At 42.7% G+C, this 20,544-nt stretch overlaps 1 long non-coding RNA gene across 2 annotated transcripts in view; it reads right to left on the bottom strand.

The window, feature by feature from the left end:
• Positions 1-20,080, bottom strand: part of LOC311603559 — a 184,907-nt gene extending 164,827 nt beyond the window's left edge. For both annotated transcript variants that reach the window (XR_014781127.1, XR_014781128.1), the window contains exon 1: positions 19,942-20,080. This is a non-coding gene — a long non-coding RNA (uncharacterized lncRNA). The remainder of the gene's footprint in view (positions 1-19,941) is intronic.
• Positions 20,081-20,544: the final 464 nt, after the last annotated feature.

The raw sequence follows: 20,544 nt of genomic DNA, 5'->3' as shown, positions 1-20,544 counted from the left end.
AAGTCGTATAAAGAGGCTAGAACCATGGACTCAGGCCAGGGTGAAAAGGACACTGAGCATTGTGCCAACTGGCGGGGACATTATCCTGCAGGCAGTTTGTCTTTGATTCTCAGGCTCTGGATGCTGGCCTACAAAGTTGCTAATCCCCCAACAACCCTCCCAAAGTTTCTTTCTAGAAGGGATCTCTTCACCAGAGAAGGTCTTCTGTTTAGTCATTAGAATACGAAGCCCCTTGGCATGCTGAGCTTTACTACTACGGATAAGTTTTTATCCAAAAATATCTGTAAGCTCTGCCACACCAACCATTGCCACCACTGCCATCAACTACCGAATGAAATAGTTCTAGAGTGCTGACTTAAGGTTACATTCTGAGGGGGCTGGGGCCCATCAAGTTAGCAACAGAGATTAACCATCACAAGCAGAATTGTCTACCTGTTTTACTCTCTAGTCTCTGAGAATTAAAGAGGGTCTGGATCAACTGTGACAAGAATGTTCTGTTTCCTTCTGTACACCTTGTCTATCAAAGGGTGTGATGACTCACTCCACCTCAATACGCCAGTTGCTCTGATGCTCTCAAATCTATCTCATTTCTCATAACTTTTGTCCTTTATGTGGGCCATTAAAAGAGGAAGATGTTGCAGCCAATCTCCTGTGACCACTGATGGAGGAAACTTGCTCCACCAGAAACATGGATTGGAAAGTGTCTCCATCCATATCCCATGTCAGCCTTGTTGGAAATAAAAAAAATAAGTGGAGAGGATCCTTTTCAAGAATTTTCTTCTAGATGTTAAGTCATAAAGACTTTATCAAAAACTACAGTCACAAATCTTCATTCCTGTACATGAATTGTGGTCCCCAAGAGAAAACAGCTAACCACCTTCATTCCCACAACATAATAATGACAGTCATCACAGTGTCCATGAAATGCAATATGCATTTATCATCTTGTTGTTTGATTTCACTGAGCCCAGATGCCCATGCAAGGTAAAGCAAACCAATTGGTTTGCTGAGGTCTGGGCAGAAGGAACAGTGGGCAGTTAAGGAGTTGGGAGCTGGAAGGAGATGGAGTATCATACAAAAATCCACATGGGCTGAACATCCAGACCAATACAGGAACACGGAGGCTTATACAGAATCTAGCAAGGAGAATTATTAGCCTATCAAACACAATGTAGTGAAAGAGATTTTAATTTTGATTAAAATATAAGCTCTTTTGTTTGTAACATATTTCCTATTGCCTATAAATTGACTTATAATATTTTCAGTATTCCAAACGATGCATAAACTGACTACAATGTACATACATGTTACACATGGATGGATACATGCATGCATGCATGGATGCATGGATGTGTAGATTGTATATTGGTGACCCAACAAGTTGCTTCCAGAAACACAAGAACTTTCCAGTAAAAGCCCACTAAAGAAGGTCTCTCCTTCCATCAGCAACCATTAGCTCCCTATAATCTTCACAACTACAAATGTAAAAGCATTTGTCTGTGAGATCATAGCTGGGAAAAGGACAATGAAAGCCCAGGAGCTCTCTCCATGAGACACGTGTTCTTTCCCAGTGCTAGAGTTCAATCTGACTCTATTGCTAATCATAAGCCATATTTAGGAGATCAGAGGAAGTCAGGTCACTGAGAGGCAGAATAATCATATTTATGATTTTTGAAATGTGATTTATGGTCACAGATAAAGCAGGGAAGCAAAAAATAGAAGTCTGGAATTTAAATCCCAATTTATCATCTTTGGCATAGGAATTGAAGACCAAGACTTCAGGATTATTACAGGGAATACTTAAAGCACTGCCTGCATGAGTGACAGTAGATGATTAATTTTAAGTCATTATGGTTTAGATGGGGGCTGTATTGGTTTGCCAGGGATACCATAGCAACAACATACCATAGACACTATCATGGCCCTACAGTGGACTAAATGCACCATACTTTCCTCTGGGTAAGTTAACACAAATGGAAAAGCAGTGATACAATATCACCATGTCATTAACTAAATTGTGTCTCCCAAACTTCCCACATTACAGCACCAATCCACGACATGGTGTCTCTGGAGACAGGTGATTTTAGAAGTACTGAAGGCCACAGATGTCTCTTCCAACACAAATGATCCTAAGAAGAGCTTGTATACAGACAGCTTAAGCAGAGCAATGGCTGTCTGAGAGCACTGCAATAAGGCAGCCAGCTGAGAGTGAAGGAGGTCCCTAGAGCAAGCCACTGCACACCTCAATCAGTAATTCCAGCTTCCAATGCCACAGGAAAAGAGACTTCTGGGTTTGACACCACCCAGTTTAATATTTTGTTATGAGAGCCAAACAGAAAAATATTTTTTTCCTAAGGAAATTTACCAAAAAAGGGAACATGAATTTTCACTTATTTGTGAACTTAAATCAGGCTCTGTAAGATATACAACAAATTAAGAAAAAATAGTTGGTGTGTGTGTGTTGGTGTGTGTGTGTGTGTGTGTGTGTGTACACTATGTGTGCCTGTGTATATTTGTATTAATCTATATGTGTATGTGTCTACACAAGTGTGTGTGTAAATCTGTATGCACATTATGTGTACATGTGTGTGCATGAGCATGTGTATTCCCCATGTAGTCCATCCACTGACCGAAATCCCAGATATAACACCTGCCTGTATATTTGCCCTCAGAATCCTCCACTACAATGGAGACTATACTGAGCCATACTCATCTTTGCTGGGTTAATTTCTCTTTCCCCTAAGGCAGTGGTTCTTAACCTTCCTAATGCTGAGACCCTTTAATACAGTCCCTCATGTTGCGGTGACTCCCAACCATCAAATTATTGTCATTGCTACTTCAGAACTGTAATTTTGCTACTATAATGAATAGTAATGTAAACAGCTGTGTTTTCAGATGGTCTTAGGTGATATCTGTGAAAAAGTCTTTCAAGCCCCAAAGGGGTGAGGACCCACAAGTCTGAGAACCACTGAACTATGAGATCCTAGAGCCAACCTGCTGTCCAGTTCCAACCAGCCATGGCATTATCCTGATGGAATGCAGACACTAGGCTTGCACATGAATGCTTGGGCCTTCTTTTATTTATGCTTATAACATTCTTGGGAACTTAAATCTTGCCCCTGGATGCGGGGAATCCAGGTTTTCATTGTATTATTGAGGGGTTGAGGCAAATTCACCCTAATAAAAGCTGACCTCAGCAAATGGCTAAGCCAAAGTCATCCAGCCCCAAGGCTCCAAGCCAATCTCCACTCACTCCCCCTTGGAAGTTTGCTGGCCATGAGGAGCCTTTAGATTTACATAACCTCAGTTAAATTCAGTAAAAGCCAAGCACTTGTTACATAAGGAATGCTCGCGTGTATTGGATAAACTGGTACAGGTGAATGAAACACAGGAAACCAGGGCAAGGAGGCTCCCAACAGCCTCAAATATAGATTCTCTAAATTCATAACAAGGAGATAATGTTTTCTGTTCTTCCCAACAATAATAGATACTTATCAAATGTCCATAAAATGCCAGGCTTTCTTACAAGTGGACTCCAGTGGAGGAGCAACGGTTTTGGAGGTGAGTGTGAAGCATTTAGCAAGCTTCTCTCTCCTCCAAATACTCGCCCATAAAACACTAGCCGGCATGCCTGCCTTATAGACTCCTACTGAAAATTAAATGGTATTGCTAAGTAGTTGCTCAATGCAGAAAGCTTCCTAGTCCACTTCCCTTAACTGATCTTGTTTAGAACTCCAAGCTCTGGGGGGAATTACTCCTACTGTTCTGTTTAACTGGTGAAGTGGCCATACTGCCAACATGATGTTGCTCTTACGTAGCTGAGGGACCTCCTTGCTAGCTCATGAGAGGCAGGCCTCCATTGAGCAACCCGCAGGTTATCCAATCTGTGGTTTGCACAGGTCTGTGGACTTCTGTGCTTTTCTTCCTGGCCACCTGCCAGCTGGCTCCTTCCCTGCTAATTAGCACCTCAACCACAGTTCAGCAGGGGAAATCCAAGCCCTAAGGCTCAGCTAGCAGCTCAACTGTGTGCTTTAAGAACTTTGAAAGAGAGATTTAAAGACATGAGAAGTTTGGTAAAGAGAGATGGCATCTAAACAGTGATACAGGTATTTTCAATTATCGGTGGAAGCCAGCTTTCTCTCTCCCTCCCTCTTCCTCTCCATCTCTCTCTCTCTCTCACTCCTTCTCTCTCTCTCTCTCTCTCTCTCTCTCTCTCTCTCTCTCTCTCTCTCTCTCTCTCTCTCTCTCTCTCTGTGTGTGTGTGTGTGTGTGTGTGTGTGTGTGTGTGTGTGTGTGTGTGTGTGTGGACAGAACTTAGGATCCTTCACATGCAAGTCAAGTCTTCTGCCGCTGAACTACACCCTAACCCTCTTCTTTCTTTTGTGTTTAAAAAGTTTCTCTATGCATCCCAGGCTGTCCTTGAACTCATTCTGTAGCCCAAGTTGGCCTTCTGGATGCTCATTCTTTCTTTGTTAACTTGGCTTCTCCTACTAGTCAGTAATTGAGAATGGAACATTACATTTAAGAAGTTGTCTGAACCTCAGACTGCAAAGTTCCCGTATATAGTCCATCTTTAAGTGAAAATTTCTAACAAAGTTCTATCAGAATTCCTGTGCAGCTTAGATGTCACCAGCAGCAACGCTGGTCCGCTTGGGATATCTGCCAGCTACCACTAAACAATGTGTCGTAGACTTCTCCAGGGAAGCCTGACTGTAGGCAGACAGTGTCAAGAAAGGCAAAGATTGCACTTGAAGGTGGGGTTCAGACCCTGTGAGTGCTGGGTATGGTCCTTTCATCAGTCATGTGTGTGTTTGTGTTAAGACAACCAAGGATGAGCAGTACGAGAAGTCACATTTGCAAAGAAGGCTTGATAGAAGTCATTACAGAATCACTTTTCAAAATCCAATGGGCATCACCCCAACTCAACAGTCTACAGACATCACCCCAACACAACAGTCTACAGACATCACCCCAACTCAATAGTCTACAGACAACACCCCAACTCAACAGTCTACAGACATCACCCTAACTCAATAATCTACAGACATCACCCCAACTCAATAGTCTACAGACATCACCCCAACTCAACAGTCTACAGACATCACCCCAACTCAACAGTCTACAGACATCACCCCAACTCAATAGTCTACAGACATCACCCCAACTCAGCACAGTCTACAGGTATCACCTCAACTCAGCAGTCTACAGCTGCCTCTCATTTTAGCTAAGTTCTTACTCGTCTTGAATAATAAAGATAACAACACACATGAACTTTGGGCCAGCAAAGATACGAGGGGTCCCATTCAAGAAAAGGGTTGAACAAAATGTCTTTAAAACACATATCACTTTCGTCCTATCATTACAGTTTTTAAAGTCTACTCATATGAAATGTTTTCCTTTGGTTGTCTGTTTGGTGTATGCATATGTGTGTGCACATGTGGAGGGAGTGCTCATGTGCATGCATGTGAGGAAGCCAGAGGTCAATGTCTGTCTGCTGATCCCCATCTTATTTTTATGATACAGACATTGTCATTGAACCTGGAGCTTCCTATTTCTGCTAGCAAGAGTGACCAGAGAACCCATGGAATCCTCCTGCCTCTGCCTTATCCCCATCTGTACTAGGGTTACACACATATACCACCAACCCTAGCTTTCACATAGATACTGATGATCCAAACTCAGGGTCACACACTTGCCCAGTAAGCACGCTCTCTTCACAACCATCTCCACAGGACCTGCCAGACAAGTGAAAAGCTCAAATTAATTTCCTACCATTTCTAAATGGATAATGAACACAGAAGGCATAACGAATGCCCCCATGGGTAGGACTGAATTAATTGAATAAATTGTACTGCGTATCTGATCTATGCAAATACACATCTTCCTAGTAACAGGACAGAGAGTGAAGAAGTGACCACAGCTGTAGTTGATGGATGAGTGGTGGCAGGAACTGTCCTTCTAGTTGTTAATATACTGAGAGAGATATATAGCCCTTAAAAATACTATAGAGTCACTAAAACCAAGCATATAAGAAGGACATGTGCTACCACGCACCTGTAGATTGCTTGTGCGTGTTATCAATATTGCCCCTGGTATTCTTCCGGAGTTGGCATGAGACCCCAAAATCAACATGTACTGTGATGACCATCAGCAGCATCCCCATCATTACTGACTGCCACCAATGCCCTCACCCTCAACACGCTGGGAAAGTCTTCCTATGAAATAGTTATCAGGAATTACAGACGTGTTCTTTTCTGAGATGTGAACATAAGAACAATTCGTTGCTTCGGTCAGTTCCATCTTTTCTAGGCCTATCACAATTGATAGTGTGAAATGAGGCAAGAATAAAGACTCCTTTTTGTATTCAAATTTTACATGTTCAAAATCCCAATCTTTGCCAAAAAGTGGGGAAATGTTTTAATGGAAAAGAATTGGGTTTGAAGCAGACTGTCATCCAGACCCTTAAATTCAAAATAACAACGCTTTCTCAAGTTCTCTAAGCAAACAAAGATATCTCATCTGAAACTGTTTCAACTCAACTTTGAAGCGTGCCCCCTGAATTCCTGAAATAATGTATTTTGTGTGTTTCTGTGTACAGAGAAATACCAGGAAGCCAATCCAGGGAGAGAAGTGCTCACTGGCGGGCCTCATGAGGGAGAATAAACTACTCTGCACACCCACTCAATAGCAAAGACACCCAAACACGCAGACTCCACTGCTGCCAGAGCCTGTCTCACAAGTGTGGCCAAGGACTTTCACAGATGTGGGGCAAGACACACTAGTAGGTTCTGTGGCTTGGTCTGCAAGTTGGCAGTCAGTTACTACTGTGTTTTCTGAATAAAACAAGAAGCCTCAGATGTGAGTGTTACAGGGCCCCTGAGGAAAGCACCGTCTCATGGAGCTATTACATACTAGCTCAAAGGGGGCCACAGCCCACTGTAATTCACACAGCAAACCAGTCCCAGAGGAAACGGTTATCCTAGCCTCCCCTCTGCACCAAGGCTCTTTCCTACCCTGCACAGCTAGATGCAAGCCTTCAAGGGAAAGGACTCTAAGTATCCCAACCAGTGGATGTCCATAAAGCAGTGTGGTCACAGGAGAAGAGCACAGGCCTTCAGGTCAAATGAACTCAGGCTCAAGTCCAATTTTGCCTTTTCCTGCAAATGTTAAAAGTACTATTTATTCTTCTCACCATGGGGTGCGAGGCTTGTGTACAAGTCATACAGCACCAGAAAAAGGCCCGGAATACTCAAGGTTTTCTCCCTCAACATGGTGGTTCAAACCTTTTCATTCTTTAACCTGTGTATAAGTATTGAAGTGGCTTAGCCCATACAGGCTGCTATAACAAAGAACCACATGTGACGCTTACAAGTCACAGAAATTTGTTTCTCACTTCTGTAGAAGCTGGAAGACCAAGATCAAGGTATACTCTATGCCTGGTATGGCCCCATTTCTGTGTCTGGTTCTATGGTTTCACATAGAGGAGAGAGACAGCTAGCTCCTGGAGTAACAGTAATAGAGTCATAATTATGAGTCACTGACCTGTATTCATGACCTCTCACCCTGTAATACTGTCACCTAAAGAGTTAGGCTCTCATGGACTTTGACAGGACACAAACATGCACTCCACTCAATACATAATAAATAGACACTATATACATATTCTAATGCAATATGTGCCATATAACACACATGCACACACACACACATTCACACGCATGTGTACGTGCAGCTTTCCATGATGGAAGTGACATGGAACTTTAAGCCCATTGAGAATACTGTGAACACATACAGCCAGCACATAAAAACAACTTTACATCTGTCAGAGGTGAAATACACGGACCTCAGCTACTCTGGGGCTTTTCCTACAAACTGCTTCTCAATACAAAGAACAGAATTTCCATTTTGCCTTTGAGTTCTATTTTAGGCAGAAAGAAAAAGTAGAATCTCTGTCCAAAAATTCCTTTTATCAAACTTAGAAAAATACTTTGTGGGAGGGAGGGAGGATACAAGGGATATGATAATCATTGAGATGTAACAAGAATTAATAAAAAAATAAAATTAAAAAAAATAAAAAATAAAAATAAGCAAATGAACAAATAAATAAAAAAGAAAAAAAGAAAAATATTTTGGCAGGGAAAACAGTAACCTTTGGTCTTGGGGATCAAAGAGAACCCCCAAATGTGGCATGACTGTGAGCATGTGCATGTGTGTGTGTGTGTGTGCGTGCGCGTGTGCGTGTGCGTGTGCGTGTGCATGTGTACACATGTGTGTATGTGTGCATGTGTCTATATGTGATATCCTTGCCCTTCTGGTCTCATGTGCCTCACCAAAATGACCCTATCACTGTCAATCCATCAGAATGGCTACCTGCCACCATCAGCCATTTCATCTTTAGACTGTTCTGCTCTGATTCCTGGAACTCTTTCTTGTTCAGACCTCACGAGCTCTTGCTTTCTGGAGTGAAGTCTGCTTCCTAGTCTAACCTTTAAATACCAAGCATCACTTCTGGGTGCCTCTGAACTTACTGCTCAGAAAAATATTCCTAATTCCTTCCACCATTCTTCATAGGAGGGACCACAGCTAGAGCGAATGTGCCTCTAGACAGAATCTCAGGCACTGTCAGCCTCAGTTCCACAACAAGATGAGATCCTGAACAGAGCAGAAATATGATAAGATGTTCACCAGACAAACCTATAAACAAATAAGTGGGAGGGGGGCCTTCTCATTAACCCATCCAACAAGCAAGCATATAGAACTGGGGCATTGTCATCTATGTCCAAGTTATGCAATAAGCACTGTGTCCCCAAGAAATCCAGGGATCACAGAGGTGTCATCCTGCACAAATCTCATTGCTGTTGCTGTGGTAAAAATACCCAGACCAAAAGTGGCTTAGGAGAGGGAAGGGGTTATTTGGTTCACAATCCAATGGTACAGTCCATTACTGCAAGGAAGTCAAAGAGACAGGAGCATGAAACAGCCAGTCACATGGCATCCATAGTCAAGAGCATAGAGAAACACCTGCGTTCTTGCCATGTTCTTTTTCTCATCTAACCTTTTTCACTTTTACACAGCTTGGGCCCCAGCCCAGGACATGGTGCTAACTGTGAACAATTAGCAGTCAGGACAATCCCCCACAGACAGGCCTCAGGCCAACTGGCTCTAGGCAGTCCCTTGATTAAGTCTCTGGCTTGTAGCAAGATGACAGGTAAGATCCAAACATCATGCACCTGTACCTCTAGTTGTGGGTGCATGTGCAGCAGGTGCAGACGCACAGGGTGTTGGGGCGCCAGTGCCCTTGCAGATCCAGAGAAAATAGCAGTGACTGTTCAAGCGTCAGACATGCCAAGATGATATGGGCAAGACCTCATGATCGGGATGGAGAGGACCCATCTCCGTCTAAACTGAAGCCGGCGCATTGAGCAAAGCGCTGCACTGACAGCCTTGGACACCCAACTCACAAACGAAACTGCATGCCTTTGGAAAATCACATTCCCCTTTGTAATCAAGTTTAACTTTGAGTTAACTATCTTGACAGCCATACCTTACAGAAGGCATCCTGGGGCATACAGTTAGTCACTGCTGTCGGGTAGCCCATACCAAGCAGGCTGGCCTGGCACAATGGGTTTTCCACTGTACTTAAATATGCAAACACATTCCCCATCATTCCATCCTTTGTCCTGCACTCCGACCCGCACAATCGATCTGCTCTGCCAGGGCCTTCCTTTGTTAAGAATGCAGCCTGTTGAGACTCTACACTCAGAAATCAGGGAATCTTAGAAGAGACAAGGCAGAATTTGTATGAGTGCAGCACTCCAAAAGCAGTTGGCGTTTCTTGTCCTTCATGTTACCCTGGAATCAAGTTTACATGGGATTATTCTGTTGTGGGCAATGAAGTCATCAAAATGTGATGGTTAACATTCACAGCCACATTCCTCAAGCAACCCCAGCTTCTCCTATTCTGTCTGCTTTTTTTTTTTTCTGTGTATGTCATCCAAATGTCCTAGAAATCACTGTCTCTTATTATCAGTATTTGAAACCTTGCCACGCTGCTTTTGTATCTTAAATGCCCCAGTGTCCTTTGTCAGGAAATGGGGTTGCCAATTTTCTCTACAAAAAAAATATTAGTGATTAGAGTGAAATTGTATGAAAAATCCCAATGCGTGCCAGGGAGATAACAGAGCTAGAAAAAAACTAGAGACTTTCCAAGGTCCATTCTAGCCCCACACACCGCTGCAACAAGGTAAGATGAATCAAGTTTGCAGACAGAGTCCCAACTTTGATGCCTGCCACATCCTATTCTGCCTGCCACATGGTTAGTGTTCTTCTAAAATGATAATAAAAAGAAATGGGAAATCAGCTTTATGGTAGAATTTGGTATTGCATACACATGAACACATTTTGAACATGACAATACAATCATCACTGTTTCATTCTTGGTGAATGATGAGGTTTCAAGACCTTTAGGAATTTCCCCAAAGTCAGAGACCAGACCTGCTGGGATTCTGGCATCCATAGTCTCTCCGTATTCACAAACCTGATCCCTATGTAAAATCCAGATTTGGGAAAGTTTGGGAGGCTATTTTGTTCACAGCACTGATTTCTCAGATGGGTGAGCAAACTGAGGCCCAGAGGCTACAGAAAGCAAGGCTCCATCTTCAAGCTAAGCAGCAGCTCCTGAGTGATGAAGAAACCAGGCCTCCTGAACCCAAGCCAGGGCCCCACCTTCTACACCAGAAGCTTATCCTTCAGCAGCGAACCACCTCACAAAAGTAATGCTTAGCACCTCACCACCAAAGGCCAAGGACAGAAGAGTCAATGCGTGTGAGTGATGCAGTGTGTGGCATTGGAAGCAAACAGAATGGACGAGGTTATGAATGACGCATGTCTGGATTACTCTATGCACAAGTGACCAGAAGCAGACTGGATAGGTTTGGAGGCATCTTCATCAAATTCTTTCCTCTGAATTCCATGAAATCAGTCATTGAACCAAAGCCACTCTGTGGTCACCTGATAAGATGGTGGAATGAGCAGTTTGAGATGAAAAATCGGGGTTGTCTTACAGAACTCCATCCAACATGAATTATGAACCAGTAGTGACGTACTTCCTTTCAAAATGACTAATCTCTTCCAAGCATCAACTGGGAAGTTTACATAAACATTATCTTGATATAAAACCATCTCAGAGAACATACACATATCAAAGGACTATTAGAAAAGGTCTCTAAGAGATGATGTATAAATAGTGAAAGCAACTTCCTTAGAGATGATGAAGAGTTGAAGATGGAAAAGTTCCAAGGTGCATTTTCCTTCCCTAAACCGAACACAGTAGAAGACTCTGAAGATGACGCTCCATCTGAGAGTATGTTTTTTATTTAAGTGGACTTTTAAAATGTAGTGTGCTGATGGAAATGCCACTCACCATTAATTAGCAAGTAAGAATTTAGAAAGTAAGAAGAGCCCTTGGAGTCAGTCTATTTTGGCAGAAGGGCACTTGCCTCTTATATGATCTTGGGTATTAAATCAGTGGATTAGGCTTGCTCCAGATGAGCCAAGAGGCTTTTTTATAATGCTCTCCTCTCCAAAAGTAAACCACAGTCAAAACTAGGTCACAGATGCAGTTTGAAAATAATGACTAACATCTGCATAGCCCAGTTATGGCTTAAAGACTGGAGTCACATCCATTATCTCATTGAATGTACACACACGCATAAAAAAAACTGAGGCAGATATTATTCCTAAATTAGGGCTCAAAGTTTGAACGACATAGCCAAGGGCATGCAATGAGTCAATGACAAGACTGGAGCCCCTAAAATCCACCTCCTTGTCTGCACGTCAACCAAGCTAAAGTTATAGCCGTTGCAGAACACCTGTGAGCTACCTGCAGCCCAAGTAGCCAAGATCTACAAAAGTTTTAGCTACATTTACTTTGTTGGTTTGTGGGAGGAAGCCTGAAGGAAATGACATTCTAGGCAACATGGAAACATGTATACTTGATATACAGCGACTCTGGCCTCTAACACTCTTTTTCTTGTTTCTTAAAGGGACCTAAAGTTCAAGTGCTCAATCATCAAATGAGTGAAAGATGAGTTCTACCTAACACAGTACCCACTAGGTTGTGGGGGATTTATGGCATTTACATTTAAAAAAGGAAAGAATAAAGTAGGCATGATTTCTCTTTTTCTCCAGAAAGGCATGCCCATGAGCTACTGTACACTGATCTTCAAGTCTATGTTGAACACTGGCAAGGTCTTCCTTCACACATTCACTGATATTTCCTTTCTTCGGAATGGTAACTTCAACTTGGAAATGAGATTTCCAAGGAATTTGCAGCCTTTTTTTATGTAAGAGTTGGAAACCAGACAGAAAAAATCAGCATTGGAAGAGAGCCTTACCAGGATAAATTCTTGAGCATACTCATGGCAGCTGGAGAGGAGGTCAAGACTGATGCTGAAGGGGAGACTCTTGGGTCCTGCAGCTCCCTTCAGTGGCAGACAGCCAACTTTGGAGGGTTTGGCTCCAGACAGCGTCTCAAGGCAAACCTTCAGTTAGGGGAGTCTGAAGTCTACACTGGAAATGAAAATGTGGGGAGGAAGCTTTGTTGGATTCTAAAGCCGACTTTCATTTCCAAGAATCTCTACATTTAAGAGCACAGTGTAATTTTTGATTATGAGGACAGGAAGATGCGCTTCCTAAAAGGAAACACATTTTATATATCATCTTCAGAAGCAAAAACTCCTTAGGATATTATGGAAGCAAACTTGAGACGATATGCTTTTACATTTTAAAATATAAGAGTTGGGAATCTGAGAGTATAGCTCGGTAGAAGCACACGTGTGTGGCACTCACAAAACTCTTAGGTTTGTTCACTAGCAACAACATACTCTCGCAAGCACACACATGCACACACACACACATGCATACACACACACCCCAGAGAAGTAAAAATATAATTGAGGTTGAGCCTAAATAATATCACCTTTGTAGTAATGAAGTCAACCAAGTATCAAGTGTTACCTTTTCCTAACCATGTAATTACCAAAGTAACCATGGAACTGTGTGATGGTGGTAGGGCTGCTGCAAAGAAACATCACAAACTACGTGGCTTAAACAATACAAACTTGTCTTTTACAGTTCTGGAGAGAGAAGTCAATGTCAAGTTCTATGTGTCTGAGCCTTAATATCTCTTCGTTTATTTTGGCAGTAAAGGGACTTGAGGGTCTTTCTCATGCTAAGCAAACAGTCTACAGATGAGCTATATCCTTTGCCCATTCTTCTTACAATGGCACAAATTAGATTAGAGTCCACTCCTATGGCTGTATTTTGCAAAATATTTGTATAAATAACCATTATCTATAAATACAGTCATATTTTGAGATACTGTAGTTTAGGGATACAACTTTGGAGAGACTGATTCAACTTGTAACATCATTCTGGCTCCCTTGGACTCAAACCCTTCCTAAATATACAGCACAATCATTCCATCCCAATATCCCACAAGATCTTTTATTCACTCCATCGACCAGAAAATCTCATCTAGGTCAGGCGTGTAAGCAACTCAAGGTATGATTCATTCTGAGGAAGAACTTCCCTCCATCTGTAAGCTGGTCAAACCAGAAGAGTTAGATGCCTCTGAAACACAATAGTGAGACAAGCACTACTCAGTCATTTCTGTTCCAAAGAGAAAACTCAAGAAGAGGAGTCTGTGGGTAGCAAGCAAGATTGAAGACTCACTGGTCCTGGCTATTAGATAGATAGATGGATAGGTAGGTAGATAGATAGATAGATAGATAGATAGATAGATAGATAGATAGTAGATAGGTAGGTAGGTAGGTAGATACATAGATAGATAGATAGATAGATAGATAGATAGATAGATAGATAGATAGACAGATAAGCAGGGCTGGAAAGATTGCTCAGAAGTTGAGATTTCTACTATCACAGAGGGCCCAAGTCCAGTTCCCAGCACCCACAGTGAGCATCCCACAACTACTTCTAACTCTAGTTCCAGGGAATCCAGTGTCTTCTTATGGCCTCTACAGATTCCCGCACCCATGAGTACGTACCCACACAAAATCACAAATATACATAAAAATTTTAAAGTAAGTATAAATCTTTAAAATCAGTGAGTTTTATTGGAAATATACATATTTTTTAAAATAAAAAATTTGAAAGACAAAATAAAATAAACTGCAGCAGAGAACAGCATCCTGATAATACTTGTGAATGTGGAATCAATGTCAACATGTTATATACCAACTAACTCACTATGTAATGCAATTAATGTCAGTTGTTTGTATATGAAATGATATTTAAAATTATAACTATTTCATAGAGACCATATGTGAGGAAGATCTTCTCACCATCTGATGAATAGATCTGAAAAGCTTGGGCATGCTACTTATCAATGGCAATATTAAAGATTGCCATCTTTCAGTGATTATCGTCTCTTTCAGTGAATAAATACAAAGTCTAGAATTAACAGGAAAAAATTCTGTTCTGCCTGATACCAAGGCTCCCTATAAGGTCTGGATGTTGGCTTTGTCTTTACCACATGCCGAAGCTAAACCTGGCCTTGGACACTGAGGTCTGACAACGGTGAAGACTACCTCAAAACTATAATATAAACAGAAGCAATGCCGCATGACTCCAGTGACAGGCAGGTTCTGCAGACTGATAAAGGTGCTACCAGCTGCCATGCTCCATGGCCTCCACAGCCACTGGCATGAAGCAGTGCCCATCATTAACATAAAGACTTGTTTTGTTTACCAAGGAGAAAAGCTCTACCCTGACACATGATTTTGTTTTATTTTTGGTGAAGGGGCAGGGAGATGAAAAGGCAGTAACTGAACAGCTTAATTTTTTTTTCTAAAACTAGAAAGAGCTAAGTGTGGTCTTGAAGCACAAGCAGTCTTATAATGAACTGCCACTCATCGATGGGCTCTTCCTGTGTGTTCTTTTATGAAGCCAACGCCCCAGCCCTCCAGCATGGATTTTATCTCCACATCCCTGTGGGGACTTCCAACAATTCAGAAATTAGAGAGATAAGCTAACTAGCAGAGAGTTGATGATAACAAGATGAGCCTCAGATCAAAAGGTAGTATAGTGATGGAAAATGAAAAGAACAGGGAGGATTGGCACCCCCTGGAAACAGAGAAAAGGACAGTGATGAACGCTGCAGTCCTTGCCAATGACAAGGACACAGAGAGCTCCAGACCAAGGACTCAACCCCTCCTGTCTCCATGAAAATTGATTTCTATTATAAGAATGGATGGGGGAGAAGCCATGATGGTCCAATGCTACAGAACCCTTAGATTATACAACTAATCAAGCTCTGAGGAACTTTCAGATATAATTTACATTCCTGTAAAACTCACCCACAGGGGGGAAAAGGTCCATCTTGGCCAACTAGTGGCTTAATAATCCTATAGCAAGGTTCAAAGTCAGACCTTAAATGATGGAAAATTCTCAATCCCAACCAGGCTGAGAAACATCTCAATAGACCTCTACCAGTGAACGTTGCTAAGACAACAGAATCCTACAAGGGCATCCCAAGCTTTCAACATTTCTTGTAGATATCTCTCACCATCTTTCTTTATTTAGAAAACTTTCTCTCAACCTTCAAATTTTAATAAAATGCTACTATGGCCATCTCTGTTTTTACAAGTCAGAACTAAGCCTTTCTCCTTTGTAATCACATACCATTATGCCATTTATTTGCTCTTTTATGGCGCTAGAGTGCCCATGCTTGTCTCTGAGCCTGCATCTAAGGAAATGATAAGATCATTTCTTGACTATATTACCTTGAATATAGCGTGTGTCCAATAAACAAGGGTGAACAAACAGGATAGTGTAGGTTTGTTCTAATGCATTGCAATCAGTCTTTTAAATCAATTTAAAGGAAATTTTAAAAAGCCGAATTTTCTCTAATAAGTACTGATTACTCAGATTTTGCCAAAATATATAATCAGGAAAGTGGAGAGGAATCAAATCTTTATGATTAGCATAAATTTTGAGATTAGGGATGCTTGGACCTTCTTGTCTCATATTAACATCTGTTAAATTCTCTGAGTCCACATTTCTGTCACTATATAATAAGGAAATGGTTATCAGAAATTAAATTAAAATGACACTGATAAAATAATAGCAAAGGCCATGAGCAGAGGAACCCAACAGTCAGAGCTCAATAATGTGAGTCTCTCCATGTGACTCTGTAAGTGTATTTCCTTGGAGGGTGAAATCAGAGTACCTACTAATGCTCAAGGTAGGAGCTCTCCATTGCTTGAGGAATGTTTAATATTCAATAAACTTTCCAACTGTGAGAAGCCCAGGAGAAACTGATGGATAGTGAATCAATAAAAGTAACCAAGACCTTTTTTAACCAAGGTCTGAGAGTCCAAAGAAGGCAGAGTACCAAAGCTAAGCAAGCTTTCCCAAAAGTTGACATATAGTGGCATGGATGCCAAGAAAAATGCCTGGTGACTTGCTGGGGTGAGCATAAAGGAAGAGTCCATTACTTGTCCACATTGCAGTTGTGTTTGGGGACCCTGGCAATGGAAAGCACCATGGGATTAATGAGTCATTCACCTCTCAGGGCCACAAGAGACGTTTCCATCATCTTGGTCAGTGATGCACAATAATAAAATGGGTTATTGTTGCCCTGAACCCTTGTGGAGAAGGGGAGGGGCGTGTAGTGAAAAGCAAGGAAAACTCTCTGCGCCATTTCCTCCCATGGTGTATTTTGTAACACCCAAGCTAGCCAGGTTGGAAAAAACAGCCGTCCATGAAGCATGCTGTCTGGGATATGGAGGAACTCCCCACCACCACCTTTTGAATGAATGGTTCAAGATGTATCTTCATTGCAACAAATGAAAAATGAAGATTAATGTGAAGAGGGAGACACACCCAAATCTTCCCTGACAGAACCATGGCACAGATCACAGGGCTGGGAGTTGGGTTGGCAGGCAGCTAAGAGGACTGTCAAAGCATCAGTGGAAAAAAAATCCACATCCCCTAGGCTAGGACACTTGGAGAAAGACACACACTTCCTAGAATAGAGTCAAAGTCTCCCTCAGTGCAAGACACTGGACATCTCTGTCCAACTTGACTTCTGTTCACACACAAGGAAATGAGGATGCTGAAGCTGTTTGACCAAGGACCAAATGGAAACAGTCCCAAGGGAAAGTTTGGGCAGAGAAAATTCTTTCAAAATCTCACAGCAGAGCCTCAAGTTTCCATGCCACTTGAGCCCAGGTTGTAGATGAGAAGAGGCTAGAGGGTCGCAGGGCGAGAGAACTAGGGACACGGTGCTGAGGGTGGCCTGGGAGAACAGCTCGGCATCAGGGGACTTTACATACAGTTGCACCAATAATAGCTTTTATCTTCCTGAGCCTCCATCTCTTGTTCTGCAAAAATGAGCATCATATTACCTTTCTCACAGCTCTGCTGCTGGGCAGTGACATGAGATAGCCCTCCCAAAGGTGCACAGGCCAGCTGAGGCACAGAATAGATGCTCAGCAAATGCTACTCTCCTTCCTTTTCAGGTTACCTTTTTAGAAATTCTGAATGTATTCACACTGAGAAGTTCCGAGAGGAAGGCTGTCTTCAATTAGAGTTTATAGAGAATCTGAAACATATGGGAAGAAGATATTGATCCCAAGCTGCCAAAATTATTTTTTTATGGAAAGGAAAATTCAAACTAGAAATCCACACTGCACGCTTAACTGCAGGTGTGCCTCTGAAGTCCTTGAAGCTATCAAGTCAGTACACTCATTACGACACAAATAGATCTCAGGAGCGACTTCACTGGGCGGGAGCTGAGAGTGGCGCCCCCCCTCCCCCCCCCCTCCCGGTGGCATCGCTCCACTGAGGATGTAGCAACACATTTGAAAATGTCAGATGGAAAAGAGGAAGTTTTCACTCTGGGCTTAGAACACCTGGAGTGAGAAAATCTAACAGAAAGGTGACGGCAGAAAATGAAGAGAATCATTCTCCCTCCTTCCGTGTAACATATTCAAGCACTGCCAAGCCAGACAATACATCTTCCTGATAGTATCTTTGCCCAATGGATGGTATTAAATGGCCTTCCACAGGAATATATGGTGTTTGTGCGCACTGAAATCATGAGTTGCTTGGGATGGTACTGGGGAAGATCCCTGAATTTCCATAAAATTTGGCACCTTCACTTGCTTAGAGACAGGTGGGTCAGGGGACATTGAAATCAGGATGTCAGTGTCCTGTGAGAGCTAAAGGGTCAGCAGAGGGTAGGAGAGGTGACTGGTATTTCCACTAGGTACCTTGTATAGTGTTTGGTGCATAGAGACCTTAAATTGCTCGAACTTTACAGCATCTTTGTAGGACCAGATTTGCCATCTTGTTTTAGAGATGAGGGGACTGAGACCAGTGAAATAAAGCAACTAATAAACGATGGGCTGGATCTGATCATGAATTTGTCTGCTTCCAAAACCTAGCCTGTCTCACTGTGGGACTCTCCACCCAGGATCTCAGCTAGGCTCTCCCTTTATTCCACAATTTAGTGTCCTTCCCAAAAAAACAAAATCTGTTGCCTTAAGTCCAACAGCTTTTGGTACCCATGTTTGAAAGCTCTTGTCACTGAAGATGCATCGGGGAATCCCACTGTCATTCAGCAAAGCTGAAGGTCCAGGCAAAAGCTCACCAAGGGAAGACTGGGCTCCATTTCTAGGAACTTGAGTTTCTCTCATGCAAAATGTGATTGGACTTCACCATCCAGTCTCCCAGTACAAAGTGCCCTGAGAGCCCATGTACCCCAACACTTGTGTATATAAGAGGTGAGACAGTCTGGCAAGGGGGTGTGACCAGTACAAGGCAAAGGCAAAGAAAGCTCAGGCTCCCCAGCATGGAGGGGTAACTGCTTTGCTCTTGCTTCAAGGATATGGAGTCAAGAGAATGAAAGTGTGCAGGAGTTCCAGGTGAGTCCTAGAGGGGTTTTTCCCTGCCTTGCCTACTCAGTATTTTCCCATACCTGGACCATAAGCACCCTTAGATCCATGAATAAATACCATTTATAACAACACGAGTATTGCTTTATGTGACAAAAGATGGTTTTAAATTAGGATCCCAAAAGGAAGGAGCTGGTCTTTGTTTTGTTTGTCATGCTGGCGACTAAATGCTGTAAAACCAAAGCAGGTGTGTGTGTGTGTGTGTGTGTGTGTGTGTGTGTGTGTGTCTGTCTGTCTGTCTGTCTGTCTGTCTGTGTCTGTCTGTCTGTCTGTCTGCCTGCCTGTCTTTAGTTGAGCATACATGTGTGTATATTGTGTATGAAACCCAGAGGTCAATCTCAGATGGCTTCCTTGGGTCACTCCCCAGTGATAAAGTAAGTATCTAAGATGCAGATGTCTTCCTTGACCAGTCTCCATCTTATATTGTAAGACAAGGCCTCTCGCTCAGTCTGCGGCTTACCACCTAGCAAAGCTGCCTGGTCAACAAGTGCCAAGGATCCTCTGATTCTTCAGTGCTAAGATTTCAAGAGCACATAACTACACCCACTTTTCCAAATAGGTGCTAGGTAGCCAAACTAGGACCTAAGCTTGTAGGCCAAGCACTTTACCATCTAGCCATCTCCCCAGACCCCAGAAACAGAGAAGGCTTTGAGATATAAAAGCAAGAAACAAAGAAACTCCAGAGGAAGATGCTGGAGCCAAGGGGACCCAAGCTAAGGAAGATTTGGGCCACCAGCAGCTGGAAGACAGTGGGAATAGATTCTCCATCAGAGCCTTTGGTGGGTAGAAGAGCATAACCACACCCATAATCAGACTGCAATGCCTATGAAGTAAAACTAGGCTTCAGAGTGTGGCCTGTGGAAGTGTGAGAGACAGTCCATTACTCTATGCCACCAACAGTGAAATCTGTCCCCGCAGACACAGTAAACTGTTAAACCCCCCATGCTGGTATGCCTGGTACCTTGCTTCTCTGCTCCCCTGATCAAATCCCTTGGGATGTAGCCTCCTTCTGCGATTCCTTCACCTCCACCTTCAGCTTTGGAAGCTTCTTCTTTCTCTGTTTCCCTTCCAATTGCCCCTTCCAGCTCTTCCAGTCCCCAACCTCCTTTCCCATAAGCTATTCCCAAAGGCACCCCTCCCATCTGCCTGACTGAACAATGGCTGAGAGCCTCCTCCCACTGGCAACATCACAAATCTTCATTTAGGTCTATAATGATCATTAATGGGCTGGAACCACAGTGCCCTGGGAGCCAGGCTCATTAGTGGCAGTGTGATGAATGAGGTCCAGCTGTCCTACCTATCACCATGGCCTCTTGGTGGGTTTTATGAATGAAAGAGTCAAAGACCTGATGTTGGGTCTGCCGCTTCTTTACTAGAGCTCTTTAGCAAAAGCCTCTATGTCCAAGCAAAGCTGGCCAGGGGAACCCAGGCACCTGCGAGGTAAAATACCGGATGCGTAGTCAATTCCAAATTCCACTAAACAAGAAACAAATATGTCCCTTATGAAATATCCAGTGCACATATGTACTAGCAATGTGTGCATTCTTTACATGAAATTCAAATT

The sequence above is a fragment of the Acomys minous genome (genome assembly GCF_964271855.1).
Source record: "Acomys minous genome assembly, chromosome: 8".
In the NCBI taxonomy this organism is placed as follows: domain Eukaryota; kingdom Metazoa; phylum Chordata; class Mammalia; order Rodentia; family Muridae; genus Acomys; species Acomys minous.
This window is presented reverse-complemented; position numbering and strand designations above follow the sequence as displayed.